This window comes from Vombatus ursinus, unplaced genomic scaffold, assembly GCF_900497805.2.
Source record: "Vombatus ursinus unplaced genomic scaffold, bare-nosed wombat genome assembly UNPS02009132.1, whole genome shotgun sequence".
Taxonomy (NCBI): domain Eukaryota; kingdom Metazoa; phylum Chordata; class Mammalia; order Diprotodontia; family Vombatidae; genus Vombatus; species Vombatus ursinus.
In genome coordinates, this window is record NW_020948910.1 from 8,665,833 (window position 1) to 8,690,919 (window position 25,087).

Sequence of the window (25,087 nt, forward strand, 5' to 3'; positions counted from 1 at the left end):
CAGTATGAATTTTCTCATGATGGGTAACTCCAGCCTTTGAGCAGAAGGTCTTCCCACATTCATAAGATCTCACTTCACTGTGAATTTTTGATAAACATTAAGGATCACACTTTCATGGAAAGCGTGCTCACATTCATTATATTTATAAGGTTTCTCTCTAGTATGAATTCTCATATGTCAAATAAGACTTGCCTTGCTGTAAAAGGACAGTGCATAGATAAGACATTTATTCTTTCGAGAATGAATCCAAGAATATTTCTGCTCAGTACTCTGTTGCCTCTGTAAACTGGCACGATACCTCAGGGCTTTTGTAAAATTTGAGACAAAGAGATGAACCTTTGCACATTCTTCCTTGGATGAAGGTTCAATAGAAATGCCCAGCTTTGGAGATGAATCCTTGGTTTCAGGAATATACTCCCAATATTGAAAACTAGTTCTTATAACTTGACTTTCTGGCCTCCAAGGAGGTTCCCCTTACTCCACATGGCAGATCACATCTGGCTTGGAAACAGTGAGTCCTAGATGGATCAGGTGTCTATTAATTCTCCAGCATCACATCCCTGTACAGATCTTTATCAGAAAAGTCCAGGTATCCCTATTCCTCCTGGGTGAAGTCCATAGCCACATCCCTGAATGTCACTGATTCCTACAATACCAAATGCATTTATGCTCATCCAGGGACTGCCTTTTATAGGAGCCTTGGAGATGAAGCTGGTCTGGAAGGGCCTGATTGTCAGGAGGACAGGGAGCATTTCTCCCTTGGTATAACTCACTCTCTTTGTGGAAGGACAAAGTCCCTCCTGCTCAGGCCTGGACTCAAATGCAGATGTGCCCTGTCCCCTCTTCTCTTGGCCCTCCAGCTGCTCTCCCTTGTGCTTGGGCCCCATACAGGCTCCACTAGAGGCTCCTTCCCAGCCCCCATATCCTAGTTTTTGACATTGAGATTGCTCCCATCCTGTCTCCTAAGTCTGTATACTTGTAGTGCCATGAGGGGGAAAAAATGAGTAAGACAGATCTTTCCAACAAACCCACTCATCACTCTGTGGAGGGTGATTGTCAGTCAAGAATTCCAGAGATCTTTTGCATCCTAAGTCAAGTTCACTTTGAGGAACTGATAGGAGGATTCATGAATTATCTAGTTTCCCTTCACCCACTTAAAGAGAAGGAGGGAGAGAGTGGGGGGATTGTTAACAATGTTGTCTTCTAGAGGGGGTCAGGGAGCTAAGGTAGCTTGTTTGGGCCATAGACATTGGAAATCCTTGTTGGTTATGTAAACATTGATCTTTACAATTTTTTTTTTTACTAATAAAACTATTTTGACTTTCAATTATAGTATGAGGACTAAGTGATTTATCAGTTACAGCTGATCTAAGAAAAAGGATATGCTGCCTAGAAGTGGAAGCAAGAACGAATCTAGACCCTACAGTGATTACACCACTTCATATTTGTGGGATCCCTTAACACACATATATCTCTCTAAATACTTTTTTATAAAGCTCAAGCAGATTGCTTTCTGACTTCAAATGTAGGAAATGAATATCTTTTCTTTCAGTTTGATGCTCTGACAGTTTGTTTACTCTCAAAAGGATCCCAACTTCAGGACCCCAGGTTGCAACAGAAGATGAATAATGAAAGACAAAGATTTCTACCCCTTGGTCACCAATTGGCTTTCAGCTCAGAGATGAAGTATGTTTTCAAATTGAAGGTTTCAATTAGGTATTCTTTTCACAGCAATAATACTCCTTAAGTTATGATTTCTAAAGGCAAGTTAGAAAATTATTTTCAGTGTATAACAAATAGCTATCACCTTTAGGATAGGGCAGAATTTTCATTACCAAAGGTATGATATATGCTTTATGCTATAAAATTTGCATAAGAATAGTAAGGAGAAACTTTCCACTTGCAAAAAAAATGAAAATTAAAAAAAAATCTGTCATAGCATCTTTAAAGATTGCATTCTAGTCTTCTCTGTGATTAAAATGTTACATTAAATGAAAAGGAGAATACTCAGTACCTCCCATGTGGAAATAGGGCAGATATTCAAAAGCTCACAGAATCCTAAGCATCTTTAGATCTCATCTGCTCAAAGTTCTTTATTAAAAGAAAAAAAAAGATTGATGCCTTTTGTTTTTATATCTTAGTCATAAGATCGTAAGAGCAGACACTTAGAATTGAAAAGCAATTAGAAGATATCTAGTCCATCCTTCTCATTTTATGGATGAACCTCAGAGAATTCAAATGACTTAAATGCCTAAGGCCACATAACTGGGATTTGAACTCATATCCTCTGGCTCAAATGCCAGTTCTGTTTCCTTTGTACAATCCTGAAAGTCATTAGACCTTCCAAGCAACAAATCCTAGTCATGGAATTAAAGCCTCTCTCTCTTCCTCTCTCTCATGTAATAATAAAAGCAGTTAAGTAAGAACAACTGATAGAATGATGTCATCTGAAAATTACTGAATGAAGCATTCTGTCCATAGATCAAACTCAATTTCATTGTTTATTCTCAGAGGATAGGATTTTGTTTATTCTCAGAGGATAGGATTAATTACCCTAATTATTGAAAATTCAGATTCCTTTTAATGTTTTTTTTCATTTACTTTAGTGCAGTTATTGTGTATCTCATGTTCCTGTTCCTGCCTGCTTTGCTTTCTTTGAGTTCATACAGATATTCCTTAGTTTCTCTAAATTCTTCATATTTGTCATTTCTTGTTATATAATAATATTCCATTACATTACTCTATAATAGTCACTACTCAATAAATGAGCCACCACTTTGTTTCCAGGGTCTGGGATAAAACATAAAATGTTGTTAGTAATATTTTATTATACACACATACATTTACATGCATACACATACTTGAATAAATATACACATAAACGTATGTACCGCATACATATATACATGCATTCATATATAGACATGCAGAGCTAGGTAGTGTAGTGCTGGGGTGCTAGACCGACCTGGAGTTCAAATCTGATTTCAGACACTTGCTAGTTGTGTGACCCTGGGCAAGTCATTTAACCTGGTTTGCCTCAGTTTCCTCATCTGTAAAATGAGCTAGAGAAGAAATAGCCAAATGTTCCAGTATCATTGCCAAGAAAATTCCAAAAGGGGTCATGGAGAGTTGACATGACTGATAAATAATTGAACAACAAATATAAACACACACACACATACACACACACATACAGACTGACATATTTATGAAATGATATACATATATCCTTTCTTTTTGTCTTTGAATTCTTTATGTTCCATAGTCACTAATTAGAACTTGTGATCAAAGGCAAACCCTCGCTTTGCAAAGGAGGAAACAAACCCAGGAAATTTGTGACTTGTCCAAGGCCACACAAGTAGCAAGTAGAAGGGCTAGGTTTTGAATCCAGGTCTTCTGGCTCTTAAAACAGGATTTTTTCCAGTACACCACAAAGTAATCATGTGCTTGACTCCAGAAGATGTAGTAGAGAAGAGAGAGCCTGATAATATCAAACCTACTGCTTGCTTCATGTTTAAAGAAGTAAGGACACAGGAAAGAAGGAGTATGTCTTTAAGGACTTTAGAAGAATGGTGTCAAATTCACTAGAAATGGGACAATCAGTAGATTTGTTAACTCTCAGTTAATATGGATTAAAAGCTTCAATGTGGAAGGCTAGAGAACAAAAATGCTTTAAGGTTACTTCTTATGTTATAAAAGAAAGAAGATGAAAAATCATGGATATTTGTATAAGTCCAAAATCATGGAACAAAATGTCATAAGGAGATTTAACCAAGCTCTGGAGAGGTGCTTTCAGTGGAGCAAGGTATATGTGTTAGACTCAGGAATTAACAGAGCAGGGACATCACCTTAATAAAGCTACAAGGTTTATTGAATTAATATCCAAATTGTAAGGATATACTTATTCATCAGAAAGCATACAAGGAAATCTACTGTTCTTTGGTTCAACTTACTGCCACTCACTGAGTCCCTTTGGCCTGGGGAAACGAAGTTACATATTTTACTGCTCCCATGAGGCAGGCTTCTTTGAGATAATCCTTGTTCAACTAAAGTTTAGACCACATAACTTAGGGGCTATGTAGTTTTATAACAAGGTAGATCAAGGAAACTGACTTCTTACAAGTTTGAACAAAAGGGTGAATAGAATTCTTTGAGAGTCAGGAACTATGATCACAGATGGTCAACATCAGTCATTCTGATTCTATCTGTAAACCACCTTTCCTACCTCCTCCCATAGGAAAGGAACTTGATCTAACTAGCCTACACGCATCATCAAGGTACCTCCCTTAGAAGCACCAACAAGCACAGTTTATCATAGCAATTCCGGGGAAGAAGTGTACATTAGAATGAAACACAGGTGTAATTAATGAGAGTGTAGATATTAAGTTGTTTTACCCTGTAGTTTTTTTTTTTCTTTTTGGTGTATTCCTTGTAGTATTTCTGTAGAATGGAAGGGAATAATTACTTGATCCATAGGCTCACTTAAAATGGGCTGAGCTAGACTTGAACCTATTAGGAATGATAGTGCACAAAGTAGGCAAACATTTTTAACTGCATCTGGCATGTCTGCCAAACTTGGAGAATAGAGGTGAAAAATCCTTCTATCATTGTTTTCCTGTAAAAACTTCAATACTAATGACACCCCACTCCCCCAGACAGTGAAGGACAAATTAAGATCTAATTGATTTTATTTTCTATTATTTACCCACTATATCAACACAAGGAAATTATGAAATATTAACAGTAATAATAATAATAAAAAACTATTAATTTAGATATCACTTTAAGGTTTTTCAAAGTGCTTTTAAAATATTATCTCTTTTTATCCTTAAAACATCCCTTATATGCCTTCAAAGAGGAAATCTTAGATTAGAGATTCAGGGCTAGAACGGATCTTAGAGGGCTGACCCTCTAATTTTATAAAGAAATTGAGGCCCCAAGATGATAAATGACTTGTCCAATGTCATAAATGTATTAAGTAATAGTCAAGATTCAAACTCAGGTCCTCTGATTCCAGATCAAGTGTCTTTTCTACCACACTTTTCTGATATCTTGACTCTCTTATTTTTTTTTCTTCCTAGAATAAGAATGTAATGGAAATTCCTCTGCCTCAACAGCATGATCAGAGATGCTAAGGGGTACCATCGTATCACATTAGACTTTTTTCTGGGGGGTGGAAGGTTGTTCTCCCAGCCTATGATTTCATAGGATTGGAGCGTGGAACTATCAGTAAGGAAATACTCTCTGCTAAGGTATCTCTATCAAGCAACTCTCCTAAAAAATATAATCTCAGAGCATTTCTTGGGGGCACTGACAAGTTAAGTGATTTGTCTAGGGTCAGTATTTATCAGAAGCAGGAACTGAACCCAGATTTTCCTAACACCAAGATCATTTCCTATCCACTAAATCACACTGTTTCTAAATCCATTTAAATTTGGTGTGGGGTGGGGAGGACCCTGACTAATCTCCACCAGTACCAGAGATTCAAGCAGTGTGAAGAGTAAAAGTATTTGCCTTAGGAAGTAGTAAGTTCCTGTAATCTTCAAGAGAAGCTGGAAAGGAACTCAGTGGGCATGTATTTCATCTCACACATGTGTACCTAAGGACATCGTAAGGGGGATTCACATTAGGGGAATTGTTTAAATTAATAAAATCTATGGTCTGTTTCAATTCTGAGATTCTGTGAGATTTTATCAAAATTTATATGCAAAATGTTTTAAATCCTTCAGTGATATCCATTATTAATGTTTATCAAGGATGGAATTATGTAGAATATTTACCTGTAAGGCTACAAAGTTTTATTTTTTTCCAAAGCATTTCTCCAAATAACTTATCCAACCTAGGCCACCTGTGGGACCTTAGACAATTTATTTAACCTCTGTGAGCATGATTTTCCTGTATTCTAAAATGAGAGAGGCTGGACCAAATGACTATGAAGGCCCTTTCCAGATCTAGAACAATGATCTTCTAGACACGATTGAATACCGTTCAACAAGCTTTTTAGGCTCCTAACCTCTGTGTTGCTTTGGTAATCTCTTACCCAATTTAGCCAATCAGAATTCAAGTCAAACTGGTTTCTCTTTCCCAGTGTCTCTCACTGGGAGTAGTATACTTCCATTACTCTTCCCACTGCCGCCCCTCCAGTTCAGACCTCTAATAATGCACATCTGGGTTATTATGATAGACTTCTATGTGATCTCTTGACTTTGATATCTACTCCTTCCAATCCAAACTCATCTTCGTATGTATTGTTTAGCAAATTACATGCTGGAAAATCTCCCATTACTCTGCTTTGCCTGTAGGTAAATATTCAAATGCCTTAGCCTGGGATTCAAGGTCTGCTACAATCTGACCCCACCTCTGATTGCATCTTCTGTTACAACAATACATGAATTGTTCTCTTCAATCATATTTGTCAGATTATGCCTTATTCATTTCTACCTCTGGGTATTTTTCATGTTGTACCTTCTGCTTGGAATCAATCAAATATGTCTATTAGACAGTTATGTGTTTTATGTACTCTGCTAGGCACTTAGGCACAGAAAGAAATGGTTTTTTTTGGACCTCTCCTTTTGTCTAGCCATATCTTTCATATCTCTGAAGGATTTTCTTTATCTCCCACAGCACCTTATCTATTTCTACACCCAATGTGAACCATGGCTAAAGATTTATAGTCTGACCAAGCATTAGTAAAGAATTACAAATACAATATTGCCCCCCTTCCAGTTATTTTAGTAAACTGTTGGAGGTTATTTTTAATGGGGGAGGGGTAGGAGAAAATAGGGGAGAGACAAAACCAATCCTTCCAGAGTATGCGTATTCTAGGGCTACATGAAGGACAACAAACTGGAGGATGAACAGCATATTTTATTATAGTCATTGCACCTTGAAATAAAAAAAAGGAAGGTAGTACTCAGAATAAAAATTCCTTTAAAAAAGTGTTCACAGGAGACACATGGGAAAAAACATCAAAGAGTCAGACAAATGAAAAGCGAAGAATCCTAAAAGCTCTTTCCATACTTGTAGGAATAAACCTTCCACGTTCTCTGTTGCTCCTGAACATTTAAGGTCAGCCTGCCATTGTTATCATTGCCAGAAGGGTTGATTGTTTTTCTCTGGTGATTTCTGGATGTGTATTTTCTGACATGAAAGAGATGTGCTTTTTTTTTTCTTATTTGTATTTACCTTCTCAGGAATTCCCTTTGTATTTAGTTATTTGAAGTCCTTTCTGGCACAGGCAATTGAAGAGGTTTGCTCTCCACTTTGCTATTTCATCTTTCTGTGTTACTTCCTGGTGTTCCATCCTAGCAGTTAAATGGCTTTGTATCACACAGGTGTGGAGGTGATTTTCAGTTTGTTTTTTTTTTTTTTGTTTTGTTTTCCTCTTCTTTTCTGAGAAACAATTTATTTCAGAAAACGCCTTGGGTAGAACATTGAGCACAGCAAAGAGTGAACCATGTATAATCCTAGAGAAGGGGTAGCCAGATGAACCACACTCATCCCCTCAAGTAAACTATGGTCTTCCTCAAGGGGAGACTAACTTGTTGGCTGCAGGAATCTTTTCTCTTTCAATTGTTCCAGCAAGCACTTCAACACACATGGCTCACGAGGAAGGAATACTTAAGCTTACTTCAAGAAAGGAGCTATTACTGTATACAGAGTTCTGTGCTATCACAGACTTGACAACGTAAAGAAATAATACAAGGCATGTTCTCACTTTCAAAAAACTCATCAAGTAGCAATACAGCATAATTATTGAAGACCTGATTTTAAAGCCAAAAAGAAAGAGACTTAAGGCCTACCTCTGATACATATGAGTTGTGTGACCTTGGCCAATCATTTAACTTGTTCAGTGCTCTACATCACTGTCTAAGAAGGTAGCAGTCTGAAATGGTAGAGGGAGTTTCTTTACCCAAGAGACCTCTATACCAGGACTTCTTAAACTTTTTCTAATCACAGACCCTTTTTGCCTGAGAAATTTTTATGTGACCCCAGATGCAGAGCTATATAAAATAGGTAAACAAGTCAAGCATTGACTGATAAATAATCACAAAGATATTTATTTTAAAACAATTCTTTGGTATACATATAATTTTACCATTTATTAGAGACAAACGCAAATTTGCATACCGAGATGGATGTGCTTGTTTATTTTCACATAAAAAATTAAATCTTGGCAGAATATTTGATACTGCAGAGCACAGAGCATCTTCAATGTTTTTCAGAGTTGACAGACATTTTGATTTTATGCTCGTCAATGCTGAGAATGCTGCTTCACATAAATATAAAGTTCAAAATGGCAGAAGTATGTTTAGGTCTATGTCAGAAATTGTTGGAAATTCTGTCCTAATCCCAAGTCAAAATTCATTTAACATTTTTTTTCAGGCAACACAAGTTTTAAACCAGTACCACTTGATAACTCGGCAAATTGTTCTTGAACTTTTAATGGCAGATGATTAATATTTTTTATTTCAATTTAATATGGTTTATGAACCCAATTTAATTTTTTAGAATAAAAATGTGAAGGGAAGTATTTCTGAAACTGTTTCTCCAGGCACTTCAGATGATCAATTGTAACTGTTGCAATTAAATTTTGGGAAGGTTATTTTCAATTATAAAATCATCTGTAGTTGTAAACATTTCTAAAGAACCATTTTCCACCCTATTCTTCCATATGTTAACTTTCTAGTAAAACTTTCAAGTTTTTCTTTTAACATAAATGTTACAATTTTTTTTCCTTGAGGTGACATGTTTAAATCATTGAGTTTTTTGGAAATATCTGTCAAATAACACAGTTTTGAAAGCCATAAGTCATTATGAAAAAAAACTAACAAAATTGGATTCCTGCTCAGTCAAAAATACAACAACTTTATCTTTCAATTTCAATCATCTGTTTAAACTTCACCCTCTTGAGAGCCACCTGCATGTAATAATAAGCTTTTCTAATTGGAGTCCATGTCTTTCTAAAGGTTTGAAAATAAACGACCATTAAAGGCATGGCTTTTAATAAAGTTAATGAATTTTATAGTATCATGAAGTACAACATCTATCTCTGTTGATTTTTTTTTTTTGGCTATGAATTCCTCCCAACAGATCATAGAGTGAGTTAAAGTGATATGTTCATTGCCATCAGGTTTAACTTTTGTTAAATGCCAACATTCTCACCCATCATTGCTCTAGGACCATCTGTATAGATTCCAACACAATTTTTCCATTGTAAACCTTCATTTGTGAAAAATCCATTGACTTTAAGATATGTATCTTCCCCTCATGTGCCATTCCAAAAGGTAACAAAACAATAATTCCTCATGTATGCTTTCTTCATAAACATATCTTATATAAAGTAACAACTCTGCCATGTTTGAAATATCAGTTGTTTCATCTAACTGAATTGCAAATTTTGGGCTGCCCTTAAGCCTGGTAAATAAACTGCTAGAATTGATCACTACTAATTTCAGAAATTATTTTGGAAACTACCATTCAATAAAGGAATTTTCCAAATTTCACCCCCATACTTTTTCCCATTAACTATTTCTGACATTTTAATAGCAGCAGATAACATGAGGTCTTCTCCTGTTATGTAAGGCTTTTTAGTTTGTGCAATTAAATAAGAGGGTATATAAGATGTGAGTAAATATTTTTATTGACAGTAACACATTTCTTAAAACATTGTTTTTTTTTTCTTTATTTGAAGATTTTAAAAGTCATTCAAAATATTCCTTTGGGACTTGTGTGGTCTGATGCAAAGTGAAGTGAGCAGAGCCAGCAGAACATTGCACACAGTAACAGCTACATTGTGTGATGACTAATATTGATAGACTTAACCCTTCTCAGCAATACAAGGATCTAAGACATCTACAAAGGCCTCATGATGGAAAATGCTATCCACAAAGAAGAAAGAACTATAGAGTTTGAATGCAGATCAAAACATACTATTTGCTATTTTTTTCTTATGTTGTGTTTTGTTTCCTCTTTCTGGTGGTTCCTCCTATTGGTTCCAATTCTTGCTTATAGCATCACTAATGTGAAAATATGTTTAATAGGAATGTATATGTATAGCCTTATTGCATATCATCTTGGGGAGGGAGGGGAAGAAAAATTTAAAACTCAAAAGCTTATGGAAGTGATTGTTGATAATTCAAAATAAACTAATTAAAAATATGCCTTTGTTTTATTGCAGTAAGCTGCATGCTTGGTATTAAGATGTTGTTTTAGTTTGGCTAGTTTCATGCTCTCCACAGCTAAAAACTTTATTACAAATTAAACAAAGAGGTTTTTCTACACCATCATCATTATTAGAAGTAAATCCATACTGCAAAAATGATTCAACATATTTTCTTTTTCTTGTCAATTTAGATGTACTATAACCTGGTAGTGAAGACTGTGCCATATTGTCATTAGTATTTTTTTACCTCTTCTGTCTAAATTTAGCCACTTATCCATAACTGAAAAATATTTTTTCCTAAAATATAAATAAATATTGCTAATAATTTCTCAAATAAATACTAGGTATTGTATATGAAATTACATTTGTTTGCATTAATTTTTAAAAGAATTGATGTTCACACTTACAGATACATACAGAAGTGATGATGGAGAAATATTATTGAAGGGCTTTTGTGTTTACTTGCTGCAATTCAACACATATTTCTGTAAAAGAAGGAGTTTTTAAAATCAAACATTCTAACAGAATACAATTCAAAGATATACTAATCTGATACTTACATGCTGAGTAATAAAAGCAAGAAAACATTAAAAGTCTTTATTTTCCATAATTAAGCTATTATGTTTCTGCAAGAGCAGAAAACTTTGTATGTACAGTAAAAACACGGCAATTCATAACATGCAATATTCTTGAATCTGAGCCAAAGTATTTCTGGCAACGTTCATTGGTGTTGCATGTCCTGACAGCATGTGTAATGCAAAGTACTCATGTTATGTGTTCAGAACCAAGGCTGCAGTGAAGTTACATGATGCAAGATGGGCCAGAAATACCTCGGCTTCATTACTTGTTTGACTATGAATTAATTTTAGGTCATTCTACATTCAGAAACTTTTTACTATTGCCAAATTTTTTCACAATCTCTACATTCAGTTATGCAACCTCATATGGGGTCATGATCCACAGTTTAAGAAGCACTGCTCTATACCAATGAAATAACAAGTCCAGGTCCTTTTCCTATTTCTATAAATGTGTAGTGATTGTTCTCTTAGAGTATGGACGTTTCATTATTCTTCCTCAGTGTTCTAGGTGTAACCCTAAAAGATTGAGTGTGTCTTTCTCTAACATTCTCTAATACCCCTTAAGCTCCCATTTTGATGTAGTCTTTTCACAGTTTTCAATGAGTGACTATTACTCCAATTCTACTTAACCAATTAATATTGATTAGCTTTTACAAAAAAAAACAAAGGCTATTTACTTTGAATATATTGCAAGAATAGAAGTACAAACCCTTCTCCTTGACACTTGGGAGACATTCTCCTTAATACTACTTCAGTCTTTCTGGCTAGTGATATAACACAATGTTGGTTCTTTAAAGCATTGTTCCCACCAATTTTACATCCAAATGTGGCATTGTTGCTGCATTAGTCCTTATTTCAGCTACCAGTTAGATATTAGTAGTCTCAAAACTTCTCTTCCTAACATGATAGAACAAAGATCCAAAACCTGTGTTCATCAGTCACATATCCTTGGAAAATGAAGCCCTGAGATCTCTCCCATGACAGTGTTGTCTCTCTTCTCTCACCAGAATGCAGACAAAAATAAGTGAGATAAAGGAATGCAATAAATTCTAATTAACTTGTTCCTTTTGATTAAACCCCATTTCTAGTTACATAAACAATTAAAATGCTCTTATTCATCCCATGGCTAGCAGATTGGAACCAGTCATGGAATGTCTATGTATCCTCCCAGGTCTACATAAGGATTGCATTGGACATGTACTCAGCACATATTCAAAGGACCAAACTAGACTACTCCCTGATTATACTTGTGTCTTAAATAAACACTGAAAATAGACAGCGAGCTGGACACAGAACTGAACAGAGGGACAAGAGTCTATGAATTCCCTTTGGGAACTTGTAAAGTTCTTTGAATAACCCCAAACTTTTCTCTGAAGCAAACATCTATTATTATAATACCAAATTTCTTCCAGGGATTGTATAAGCCAGAAAGTATTATACTACTGTAGATGTAGAAGAATTGAGTTGCTCATAGTTAGTGTGAATAGGCTACAACATATCAGAAATAAAGAATTATGTAGAATCCAAGAAAAAAAGATGATATCAAAGAAATGTATGAGGAATAGATAATATTGGATGATCATCTGAAGAGAGTGGGGGATAAAATCACATATAGCACATATTATCTGTTGGTTTCTTCTCAATATCACTAAAAAGCAAACATTTCTCCCAGCATATTGAATTGTAAACTTGTGGAAAAATATGAACAAGAGCTGCACAGGATGGACAGATGTAAATGACTTATAACCTTCATCATGGAAGGGAATTCTCCATTCAATAAAGTTACAGATCTATTTGAGTATTTAAGTATTAGGACTTTACACGTCTTTAAGCTACCTAAAATAAATGTGCTTGTGGTCTCGATTCAATTAAATGCAATAAGCTTGTGTTAATGTCCTTACATATTCAAAACACTGTGATAGGTTTTAGAGAAGCAAAAACATGTGGAAAAAACATCTAGAACTTGACATGTACCTGACAAAAATTAAATAGACTCAGTCCTCAGGGAGCTTACATTATACAAGTTCTAGAATGGTGTCTTATTTATTTTTGTATCTCTCCCCATTTGTGCATTCCACTGCACATTGTCTCTGCTTGTGCTTGTTTGATGAATGAATGAAACTAGGAGAGAAAAGGCTTTTTTGTTTGTTTTATGAAATGGCATGTATTCATTACTCTCATGATCACAAACTACAGTAAGTCTCTCACTTTGTGAGGGAACATATAAACAAGATGGCATTTATGTTATTTACATCAAAAATTCCTCCTCAAAAGAGAAATTTCACCAATAAGTCTGCTTTGTTTAACCAAAGAAGGAAAAAAACTACCTACATAAAATTATATCCTACTAAATCTAAAGATAGCTTTATCCCTATGATTTTGTTTTTCCATTTAGAAAGAAAGCAAAAAAAGAGAAAGGAATAAAGAAAGACAAGAAATATGAGAAAGGTAGCCTGGCGTAGTGGAGAGATCAGGTTTATTTTTTCTTTTCTTTTTTTTTTCCTCAGGATGAACCACTTTCAAATTCTGCCTTTGACATATACTAGCGGTGTGAAGAATAAGTCACCTAAAAATTCAGTGCACCAAACAATTTCCTTTTTATGTAATCATGTTTAGTATTTTCTTCAATTAACAATCAATAAACATTTATTAGACAATTACCACGTGCCAGACACAGGCATAAAACTGTATTTTCTCTTGTTTCCAGAAATCCCTCATCTCCACCAGAGGGGAAGAGGGAAACCATTTAAGAGCTATACATATTCAAACCAAACAATTTTCCATCTTTGTCAACAAGTGTCTCATTCTGCATATTTGGTACATTGAGTCTTTGTCAGGAAGCAGATAATGTTCTTCACCATAGGTCCTCTGTAATTATGATGGGCCATTTTGTTGATCCAAGTTATTAACTCTTTCAAGATCATTCATTTTTACCGTATAATTAATATACCCTCCACAAAAGTTTCTCAGCATCTATTTATGATGTGGAGATGATCCTTTTGATTTTACTTGAAGGCTGTGCTAACAGAGCACAAACTCTTGTTAGGCCCAATACCCAGCTAGAAAGGTGCAATGAATAAGTCTAGGGTAGACCAGGGCCAGATAATCTTTTAAGACTATAAACTGCATTACTGGAGTTGTTTCTTTAATGAAACAAAAATAAGGGGATAAAAAGATTTTAGGTTTCAAGAGCACTTCCTCCAACCATATAACCATTTATAAACTTCCTTATTGCTATAATTTTTTAAATGTATCTGATGGTGGGAAATTCTATATTTTCAAGAAGAAATAGAATTTCTATTATCTTAAACCTATCTCACCAAGAAGGAGAGTAATCTTGGTTATTAGAAGTGAAAAAGCTCTTTGATTTTTCATTCCTTTATAAAGTACTTTCTGGATTAGAAAAGTAACCTCCATGAAGTTAATTAGAATGGGCTTCTGTCATTTTCTCCTTATGTTCTTACAATGTACCTGTTCTAAAAGTGCTCAAGTGAGGCCCAGGAAAGAACAAAACAAGCCAGATGGGGGACATGCCAAGACATGAGAGGAAAGAAACAACAATAACAATGAAAAAAAATACAAAAGGTTCAACAATTTGTTGAAATCTGAATATACTTGTACAGAAAAAAAAACAGATTCTCAACAAAGGAAACTTAGGGATCTGTTCTTTTCATGTTGCTCTGAAAACATACGATTGAAAGTTTTATTGGAATAAGAACATAAGACTAAAAGGAAGAGTTCTTTGGGTTGTCTTCCATTGGGGAGTTTTCTAGTTATTATAGCATATTGACAAGCAACTGAAGTTGCTTGATGTTCCCATTAAAGAACATTCCAAACCTCTGTAACAGACTGTTCTCTGTGCCTGGAATGTTCTTATTACTCACCTCTGCATTGTACAACCACTAGCTTCCAGCAAAACTTAACTCAAGTACCATCTCATGAAAGAGGCATTTCCTATTCCTCTAGTTCTGTACACAAGTATTATATTTACATGTATATTTATATGTGAAATTATGTCTATATACAAGTTGCTTCTCCTAGTAGAATCTAATCACCTTAAGAGAACTTTATTTGTTTTGTTTTCCTTTTTTTGCAACTCTAGTTTTTGTTTTGTTTTTGCTTTTAGCGTACATCAGTCCTATAGTATTTCCTTTCTTAAAGCTGAGTTCAATCATCAGATTCCACCCCCATCCCACCCCTGTCTGAACTCATAAAGACTATCCATTTGCACACAGAATGATTCTATGGAGGCAGTACTCACATTACTGAAATCTGGGATCCTTGAGTACCGAAGTTAGGAATGATACTTTTCTTGTTATTATGTTGTCCTGATTTTATCTTAATTCCATTGTTGTGTATGACATTCATTTGTATGGTGTCCTTTAGTCATAAAATCATTTAAATGTAGGAGAATCTATAGGAAACCACCATTATAAAGAATAGTACTGTTAGTTCAGGAAAGGTCATACTTTGTTTGTTCAATAAATCACTTGCACATTTCTGTTAAGTGTCTTAAAGATGTGTGAGGCCCTCTCTCTGCCAAATAAAGCAGTCCTGCATTCACATTCACTGCTGCTTCTAACCAGGAAGACATGATGTTGGTACACATTCGACACAAATACTACCCTCAAGGTCACATGTCAGCCTCAGATTGTGGAAAATGAGGGAAAATGAGCCCTAAATGACTGGAAACAGAAGGCACACACCATGCCAGTCATTGATTGATTTAGGAGGGAGGGGTTCCTGTACGAAGCTGACATTGATTTATCTTTTAATCTAACAGAATAACAACAAATCTTAAAGCAATCACTTTTAATGAAATTAATAACTCCAATCAAATTATTCAGCTTCCACATTAATATAGGAGGTTGGCTTCATATTTATTCATCAGGTTTGTCAAATAAATATTTCTCCATGCAGTGCTAAAACCTGGCCCTTCAATCCTAATAGGATCCTGTTAGCAATCCACTTTTAATTGTTCTTGTCTCATCAGCTACATTGTATTGGGCTACAATTGCTCAAAGCCCAGCTGAAAAGAAAAAAAAAAGAATAAAATACTAATAATAGTCTCACTGAATCAACAAAAAGACCAGAAAAGGGCAAGATCTACTTGATCTCTCCCCACTTACTCAGAGAAAGAGCTACACTCCAGCACAGGTCAGGAGCCTGGGTCCTTGAAAATAGCATCATAGCAAGATAATACTGTGCTGACAGGCTGCCCTAGACACTTTTCTTTTCAATGAATCAACTTGAAAAGGGAATCTTTTCTTTTTTTCTCTCTCTTTCTGACAATATCAGAAACATACTAAGGAGGACTTCAAGAATGATTTTAAAAGGAAATCACTTCCCTTTTTTTACTCAATTGATCTGAGTTTTCATGCTATATACCTTAGCCCTTTTGAATTACTGATGTAATAAAAACATAAAACTTTTTGTCTTAATACCAATTACAATTTTATCATGGACTGAAATTCTTATCACCCAGAAGCCTGAGGAAAATTATACTGAACATAACTGAGCTCCTGTACCTTTCAAGATATGTTGGATTGAAGAGCAGGGTTGTGTGGGAGACAAAGAAAGATATACTACAAAACTTATCCTCTAAGCTCTGTTCATTTGAAATGCCAAAATGTATGTGAAAATTTTACTTAATGAAGAAAATCTGGAGAGTATAAGGCATCATCATCTTCATTATCAATAATAACTCTCATTTACAAAGAACTATACATTTTTCAAAACATGTTACATATTTTAACCAGATTTCACTTTTTTGTTAAAGGAAACATGAAATCAGTAGAAACAAGCATCAGCATGCTTTTATGGACTCTCTAGCTCAATGGATTTCTCATTTAGTAAGACTGTAAATTTGGGTCATCATTTGCTTTCCTTATTTAGATCAAGATTTAAAGGAAACAACTGAAAGGCCATAGCTGTAAAATGCCATGAGAAGCTCCCCACCAAGTAAATGGAATGAGCTTTTCCCAATTTGGATAGCAGATACAGATATCTATATCTATTTATACAGATAGATGCACATATAGATGTTTATGCATATGTATGTACATGTACATATATACACATATAAATACACAATATATAAACACCTAAGTGCATATATATGTACATATACATGCATACACAGAGAGACAGAGAGAAAAACACAGATCATTTCAACAGAGAACATAGTGCAACTCTTCTTTTCTCTCTTTTTAAAAAAAATCTTTGCTTTTATTATCTCTTGTGAAATAAAAACTTCATGCTATGAGAGTTTAAATTAACAGAGGTCTCTGTCAAAGGTGGTATTTAGCCTGCAGAAAGACAGGACAGATTTTGGATGGCTGGGGCCTAGAGACGAGGTAGAGCCACCAGTGAGTGGCAGGCCAGATATTAGCAACAAAGAATATAAAGAACCTAGGTAGGCAGGTGGGCAGATCTGAGTATACTCAAGTTGATGTCCTGGCAAACATGGGCAGATTGTCAAGACAGTCAGCTGAGGCAAATAGAGCTCTAGCCCAGTGCTAACGTGAGAAAAATCTACCAACAGGTAATTGGGACTCAGTCTTAGTGACTGGATCTCAAGAGCTCCCTCTTGTTACTAGGAAGAATATTGAGGTAAAATGATAAGGTCATTCCAAGTCTGAGAAAAATTGGCAGACCCATAACTAGGATGAAGTGAATGAGACTTTGCTTAAGAGTGCTACAAGCAAAGTTGGGGACATATTTCTTCTTCATTTTGCCTGATGACCCTAAACCCCGAGTCCCTCACTTTAACACATAATCCTTCATAATAGACAACACAACTGCCCTCAGCTGTATAAATTCTGGGAATAATGAATCACTTTTTTTTTTCCCTGTAACAGTAAATTACGAAAAGATAAGATGGGGAAGCTATATTGGGACCAGAAAATGAGAGAGGGCTATGACTAAGAGACAGAACAATGGGTTTAGATTTAGGAACCTGAGATCAAATCCTACTTCAGACTAGCTAGGCAGGTAGTTTAACCACTCTGAACCTCAGTCTCCTTATTTTCAAATTGAGGGAATTGGATTCAATATCTTCTAAGATCTCTTCCAGCTGCAAGTCTATGACCCCATGAGTTAATTTGATAGGTGAGAGAAACTATTGAAGGTTTTTGAGCTGATGAATGACATGATTAGAATATGTTTAGAAAGATTAGTTAAGGTCAATGTAAGGAAAATGCTCAAGGGTATTTTATCTTTTTATAAAGCTTTAAATTTAGAGCATCTTCAGTAGCAAGAAATCAAATAAAAATGATGAGCAAAAATAAAAATCTATGGTTTATTGGCAGCTTGGGGATCTGGAACTATTTGATGTTTGCAGGTCTTATTTGATTACCCAACTCTAAATTTCATCTGTATTTGCTCAATGTTGTTAGCTCTCCACAGAGTTCTTTTCTGATGACTCATTGTGTTGGGCAGGTGATCCTGAGTTTTCACAGCCTGTCTCAATGGAATGTAAACTCTGGCAGGTTCCATAATTCTGTATAAGTCACTGGTATTTTCCTTGAAAAAAATCTTTCTGAGGACCAACTGAGTTAATTAGAGAGATCCTTACAACTGATAGGCTTATCTTTTGGTTGTAAATTTATCATTTCCAATCTTGATGTCTTTGAACTGATAGAACTCCATGTGTGGAATGATCTTCCTTATTTCTAGAAATAGAGAATAGTCTGACTTAAAAAAAAAAGAAGTAATGGGAGACAGGGCTGTAAAGATATCATGTGACCAGTTCATAAAGATGTAGGCTAAAGAGGCTAGAACTTGAGAAATCTAGAGAGTATGGTGGTTAGAGTTTTGGACTTAGAATCAGCCTGAGACCTTTCTCCTCACCTCCATCTCTTAGAATGACTGACATCTTTCAGGAAACGGCTCAGATGCATCCATCTACAAATAGGTTTCCCTGTTTTCCCTAGCTGGCAGATCCTTTTCCTCTAAAATCCCTTTCTATCTGATCTGTAAGTCCTATCTCCCCTAGTGGAATGTAAATGCTTGTAGGCTTGATTTTTTTTTCTTTCTCATATACTGTGATTTAAAAAAATTAATTTTAATTAATTAATTTTTAGTTCTCAATATTCACTTCCACAAGATTTTGAGTTCTAAATGTTCTCCCCCTCTCCAACATGGTGTGCAATCTGATACAGGCTGTACATATAAATTCATATTAAATATATTTTCCCATTAGTCATGTTGTAAAGAAGAATTAGAATCAATGGGAGGAACCAGGAGAAAGAAAAAACAAAAAAGAGAGAAAGAGCAAAAAGTATGCTTCAATCCACATTCAGACTCAATAGTTCTTTTTCTGGATATAGATAACATTTTCCATCATGAGTCTTTTGGGGTTGTCTTAGATTCTTGCATTGCTGAAAAGAGCTGAGTTTATCAAAGCTGATCATCATGCAATGTTGCTGTTACTGTGTACAATATTCTCCTGGTTCTGCTCACTTCGATCAGCATCAGTTCATGTAAGACTTTCCAGGTTTTTCTGAAGTCTGCCTGCTCATCATTTCTTATGGAACAATAGCATTCCATTACATTCATATACCACAACTTGTTTAGGAATGATTTAGATATACAGGCTGATACTACAAGCAAACTACAGGCAATCAAGGAATAGATTAACTGTGAGATTAATGAAGAATGGAAGAATTTATGATCAAATAAGAGACAGAGAACATTATGAATATTAAAATAGATAATTTTGATTACATTAAATTGAAAAGATTTTGCAAAAAGCAAGCCAATGCCACCAAAATTAGAAGGGAAGCAGAAAGCTGGAAAACAATTTTTACAGCCAGGGTCTCTGACAAAGGCCTCTTTTCTCAAAAAATAAAAACAAAAACAAAAACAAAACAAAACAGAGTCAAATTTATAAGAATACAAGTCACTCCCCAACTGATAGTCAAAGGATATGGACAGGCATTCCTCAATAGATGGGCATCCCCTCAATTTCCAATTCTTTGCCACCACAAAAAGAGCTGCTATAAATATTTTTGTACATGTGAGTCCTTTTTCCCATCTTTATGATCTGTTTGGGATACAAACCTAGAAATGGTATTGCTGGGTCAAAGAGTATGCAGAATTTTATAGCCTTTTGGGAATAGTTCCAAATTGTTCTCCAGAATGGTTGGATCAGTTGACAACTTCACCAACAATGCATTAGTGTTCCAATTTTCCAACATCTTCTCCAACATTTATCATTTTCCTGTTTTGTCATGATAGCCAATGTGATAGGTGTGATGTGGTACCTCAGTTGTTTGGATTTGCATTTCTCTAATTAGTAGTGATTTGAAGCATTTTTTCATGTGACTATGAATAGCTTTACTTTCTTCATCTGAAAACTGCCTGTCCATATTCTTTGACTATCAGTTGGGGAGTGACTTGTATTCTTATAAATTTGACTCTGTTTTGTTTTGTTTTTGTTTTTGTTTTTATTTTTTGAGAAAAGAGGCCTTTGTCAGAGACCCTGGCTGTAAAAATTGTTTTCCAGCTTTCTGCTTCCCTTCTAATTTTGGTGGCATTGGCTTGCTTTTTGCAAAATCTTTTCAATTTAATGTAATCAAAATTATCTATTTTAATATTCATAATGTTCTCTGTCTCTTATTTGATCATAAATTCTTCCATTCTTCATTAATCTCACAGTTAATCTATTCCTTGCTTGCCTAGTTTGCTTGTAGTATCAGCCTTTATATCTAAATCATGTAGCCATTTTTATTTTATCTTGGTATAAGGTGTAAGATGTTGTTCTATGTCTACTTGCAACCATACTATTTTTCAGTTTTCTCAGCAGTTTTTGTTAAATAGTGAATTCTTATCCCAGAAGCTGGAGTCTTTGAGTTTATTTAATAGTAGATTACTATAGTCATTGACTACTTTGTCTTGTCTACCTAATCTACTCCACTGATCCACCACTTTATATCTTAGCCATTATCAAGTAGTTTTCATGATTGATGCTTTGTAATACGATTTAAGGTCTGGTATGACTGGGCCACCTTCCCTTACATTTATTTTCATTAATTTCCTTTATATTCTGGACCTTTTGTTCTTCCAGATGAATTTTGTTATTATTTTTTCTAGCTCCATAAAATATTTTCAGGAGTTTGATTGCCATGGCACTAAATAAGTAACTTAATTTAGGTAGAATTGTCATTTTTATTATATTAACTTGGCCTACCAATGTATGCTCAGTGATTTTAAAAGTTTCTAGCACATAGTAAATTTTTAATAAATACTCATTGATAGGAACACTAATACACTGTTGATGTAGTTGTGAACATGTCCAACCATTTTGGAAAACAATTGAGAACTTTGTCCAAAGGACTAGAAAACTGCACATTCTTTGACCCAGTTATACCACTGTTAGGTCTATACCCCAAAGAGATCAAAGAAAGAGAAAAAAAAGACTCATGTACAAAAATATTTATAGCACTTATTTCTATGGTGACAAAAAAAAGTTGAGAGAATGCCTATCACTTAGGAATAGCTGAACAAGCTGTAGTATATGATTATGAAGGAATATTATTGTGCTATAAGAAATGACAGCTTCAGAAAAACCTGAGAAGACTTATTTTTTTATTTTTCCCCTTTTATTAATGTATTTATTTTTAGTTTTCAACATTCACTTCCTTAAGATTTTGAGTTCCAAAGTTTCTCCTCATCTTGTCCCTCCCTCCACCCCAAGGTAGCATGCATTATGAATACCCCTTCCCCTAATCTGCCTTCCCTTCTATCTCTCCTCCCTTCTCTTATCCCCTTCCCCTTCTGTTTTTCCTGTAGGGCAGGATAGATTTCTGTACCCTATTGCCTGTATATCTTATTTCTCAGTTGCATGTGAAAACAATTTTTAATATTTGTTTTTACAACTTTGGGTTCCAAATTTTCTCCCTTCCTCCCTCTGCACCCACCCTCATTCAGAAGGCAAGCAACTCGATATAGGTTATACATGTGTATTCATGCAAAACACTTCCATAGTAGTCATGTTGTGAAAAACTATGTTTCCCTTCATCCGATCCCTCCCCCATTTATTCTATTCTCTCCTTTGACCCTGTCCCTCCTCAGGAGTGCTTGCTTCTGATTATCCCCTCCCCCAGTCTGCCCTCACTTCTATCACCCCCCTGCTCTCTTATCCCCTTCCCCCCATCTTCCTGTAGGGTAAGATAAATTTCCATACTCAATTGAGTGTGTATGATATTCTATCCTTAAGCCAAATCCAAAGAAAATAAAATTCACTCATTCCCTCTCATCTTCCCCCACTTCCCCTCCACTCTAAAAACCTTTCTTATCTGTTTTATGTGAGATAATTTGCCCCATTCTACTTGTCCTTTTATGTCATATTATATATAATCCTATCTCCTTTGCCTTCTAGAATATCATATTCCAAACCCTCTGATCCCTTAATATAGAAGCTGCCAAATCTTGTGTTATCCTGATTGTGTTTCCACAATACTTGAATTGTTTCTTTCTGGTGCTTACAATATTTTCTCCTTGACCTGGGAACTCTGGAATTTGGCTACAACATTCCTACAACATTTTTTAAGGCATTCTTCTCATCATTGGCTTTTTGGACCTCTTTTGCCATTTGGGTTAGTCTATTTTTTAAGGTGTTATTTTCTTCAGTATTTTTTGGGATCTCCTTTATCAAGCTGTTGACTTTTTCATGATTTTCTTGCATCACTCTCATTTCCCTTCACAGTTTTTCCTCTACTTCTCTCACTTGCTTCTTAAAATCCTTTTTGAGTTCTTCCATGGCCTGAGACTGATTCATATTTTTCTTGGAGGTTTTGGATGTAGGAGCTTTGACTTTGTTGTCTTCTTCTGGTTGTATGTTTTGATCTTCTTTGTCACCAAAGAAAGATTCTATGGTCTGACTTTATTTTTTTGCACAGTTTGCTCATTTCCCCAGGCAATTACTTGAGTTTTAAACTTTTTGTTAAGATAGGGGTCTGCTTCCAGTGTGGGGAATGTACTGTCCCAAGCTTTGGGGGTTTTGTGCAGCTGTTTTCAGAGATACTTCTGGGGATCTGTAAATTTTCTATTGTTCCAAGGTGGTATGATCAAGGGCAAGGTGCTTACTCCTTTCCTGTCCTGTGCTCTGATCTATAAGTGGCCACAAACACTTTTTTCTGCCTTGGAACTGTGAAGAGGATTCCCTCTCCACTGCCACTCCAAACTCCACCACACCAGAGCTCCTCCTTGCCCCAGAATTGCTACCCACAACTGTGACCCAGATGTAAGCACAGGCAGAGCAAGAGATTCTTGCCTCAGCACCAGCAAGGAGATCCCTGCAATACCCCTCTGATCAGCCACTCTGTTCCCCCTCTGTCCATGGGCTAAGAGCTCCAGAGGCAGCTGGAGCCCCAGGGCTGTACCGGGACTGGGGCCAGACTGAACTTCTCTCTCACCACAGTCACAGATCTTCGAAGTTTTCTTTGGCATTTGTGGGTTGAGAAGTCTGGAAACTGCCACAACTGCCTGTGAGTCAATCCCCTGAAGCCTGCTCCAGGTCGCTGAGGCCTTCTCTTTGTCTGTATGCCCATGCTGAACTGTGTTCCTCTCCTAGCCTGGTGTAATAGACTTTTCTAATCAACTATCCAGGTTGTCTTGGGCTGGGAATTGTTTCGCTATGTCGTTTTGTGGATTCTGCTGCTCTCAAATTTGTTTAAAGCTATTTTTATAGGTTTTTGGAGGTGTTTGCGGAAGAGCCCAAGCAAGTCACTGCTTTTAATCTGCCATCTTGGCTCCACGCTGAGAACACTTACGTGAGTTGATGTAAAGTGAAATGAGCAGAACTAGGATAACATTGTATATAGTAATAGACATATTTTAGTGACATTCAACTGTGAAATACAGCTACTCTGGTCAATATGATGATCCAGAGCAATTCCAAAGGGCTCATGATGGAAAAAATGCTAATCACTTCCAGAGAGAATTGGTGAACTCTGAGTGCAGAATGAAGCATATTTTCTTTCATTTTATTTTTCTTGCCTTTTTTTCCCTTTACAACATGGCTAATATGAAATTATGTTTATATAACCGTATATGTATAATGGTATTGTATTCTTTTCCTTCTTAATGGGTGGGGAAGGAGTGAGAGGGAGGAAGAGAATTCAGAACTAAATATAAACAAAATTTAATTTAATTTAATTTTTGAAAATGCTTATTGATTAATTGAGTAAAACTTTAGCCTCTGCAAAACAGGAAAGTGGTGAGATCAGGCAAGACACTTTACAGTGGTACTTGAATTATGAACAAGGCATATTATCATATTCCTCTCAGATGCAAGTCTGAGCCTGCCCATTTTAATAGAAGGTATTACATATTTATTATCAAAGAATTAGAAGCTTTGGCCATGGCAACTCATGAAACAGAAGAAAAAACAAAAGAGTTCCAATCCTATAGAGTCCCCTTCCATTTCTTTGGTGACTGTGGTGAAGAGGTGGAAAAGAGAGCAAACCTGGCTGAGAATTATACCATTTTAAACCTAATTTTTACTGTCCTCCAATCCCTTGAGATAATTATCCAGTCACCACTTAGTAGTCATACTAAGTGAGGAATTGAATCATAACAAATCGGACTTTCTTACTATAAACGAAATCAGAAAACAGAAGAAAGCTTTAGCAGAACGGAAATGTTTCACAGGCCTTCCTTAGAAAGACAAAGTTAGCTGTATCATATTTGACCTCTCTGCAGTACTGACATGGTTGATTGCCTTCACCAACTGTATATACCTTGCTCACAGGATTTATGTGACTCTCTAACCTCTCGATTATCTTACCCAATTGACTGCTCCTTCTCAGTCTTCTCTGCTAGAGCTTCATTCATGTCACACATCTACTAACTGTAGGTATAAACCAAGGCTCAGTCCTGGGCCCTTTTATCTTTTTTCCTCTATACTATCTTATTTAGTGGTCTTAACAATTCTCATGGGTTCAGTTATCATTTCTATGCTGATGATTACCAGATCTATATATCTACTTCTAGTTTCTCTTCTGAGATCCAATCTGGGATTACCAATTACTTGCTTGATATTTTGAACTGATTTTCCTATGGGAATCTCTTTTTTAACCTAATAGTATTTTTTTCCAATTACATATGAAGATAGTTTTTAACCCTATGGAAATCTCAAACTCAACACATCTAAACCAGGACCCATCGCCTTTTCCCTCCAATGTGCCGGTCCAAACCGCGCACACTCTTTCAACCAATTCAGCCAACCAGGGTCATACTCACCGTATCATCGGAGGCCACCCGGGTAAAACCAGAAACGAGCCGATCAGGGGGTGCAAAAACCTGAACTTTATTCATTTATCATCACAGCAAAGCCAGG

At 35.7% G+C, this 25,087-nt stretch overlaps 1 pseudogene; it reads right to left on the bottom strand.

The window, feature by feature from the left end:
- The window catches only part of LOC114034843, a 25,254-nt pseudogene extending 189 nt beyond the window's left edge, over window positions 1-25,065 (bottom strand).
- Between the last annotated feature and the right edge of the window lie 22 nt (window positions 25,066-25,087).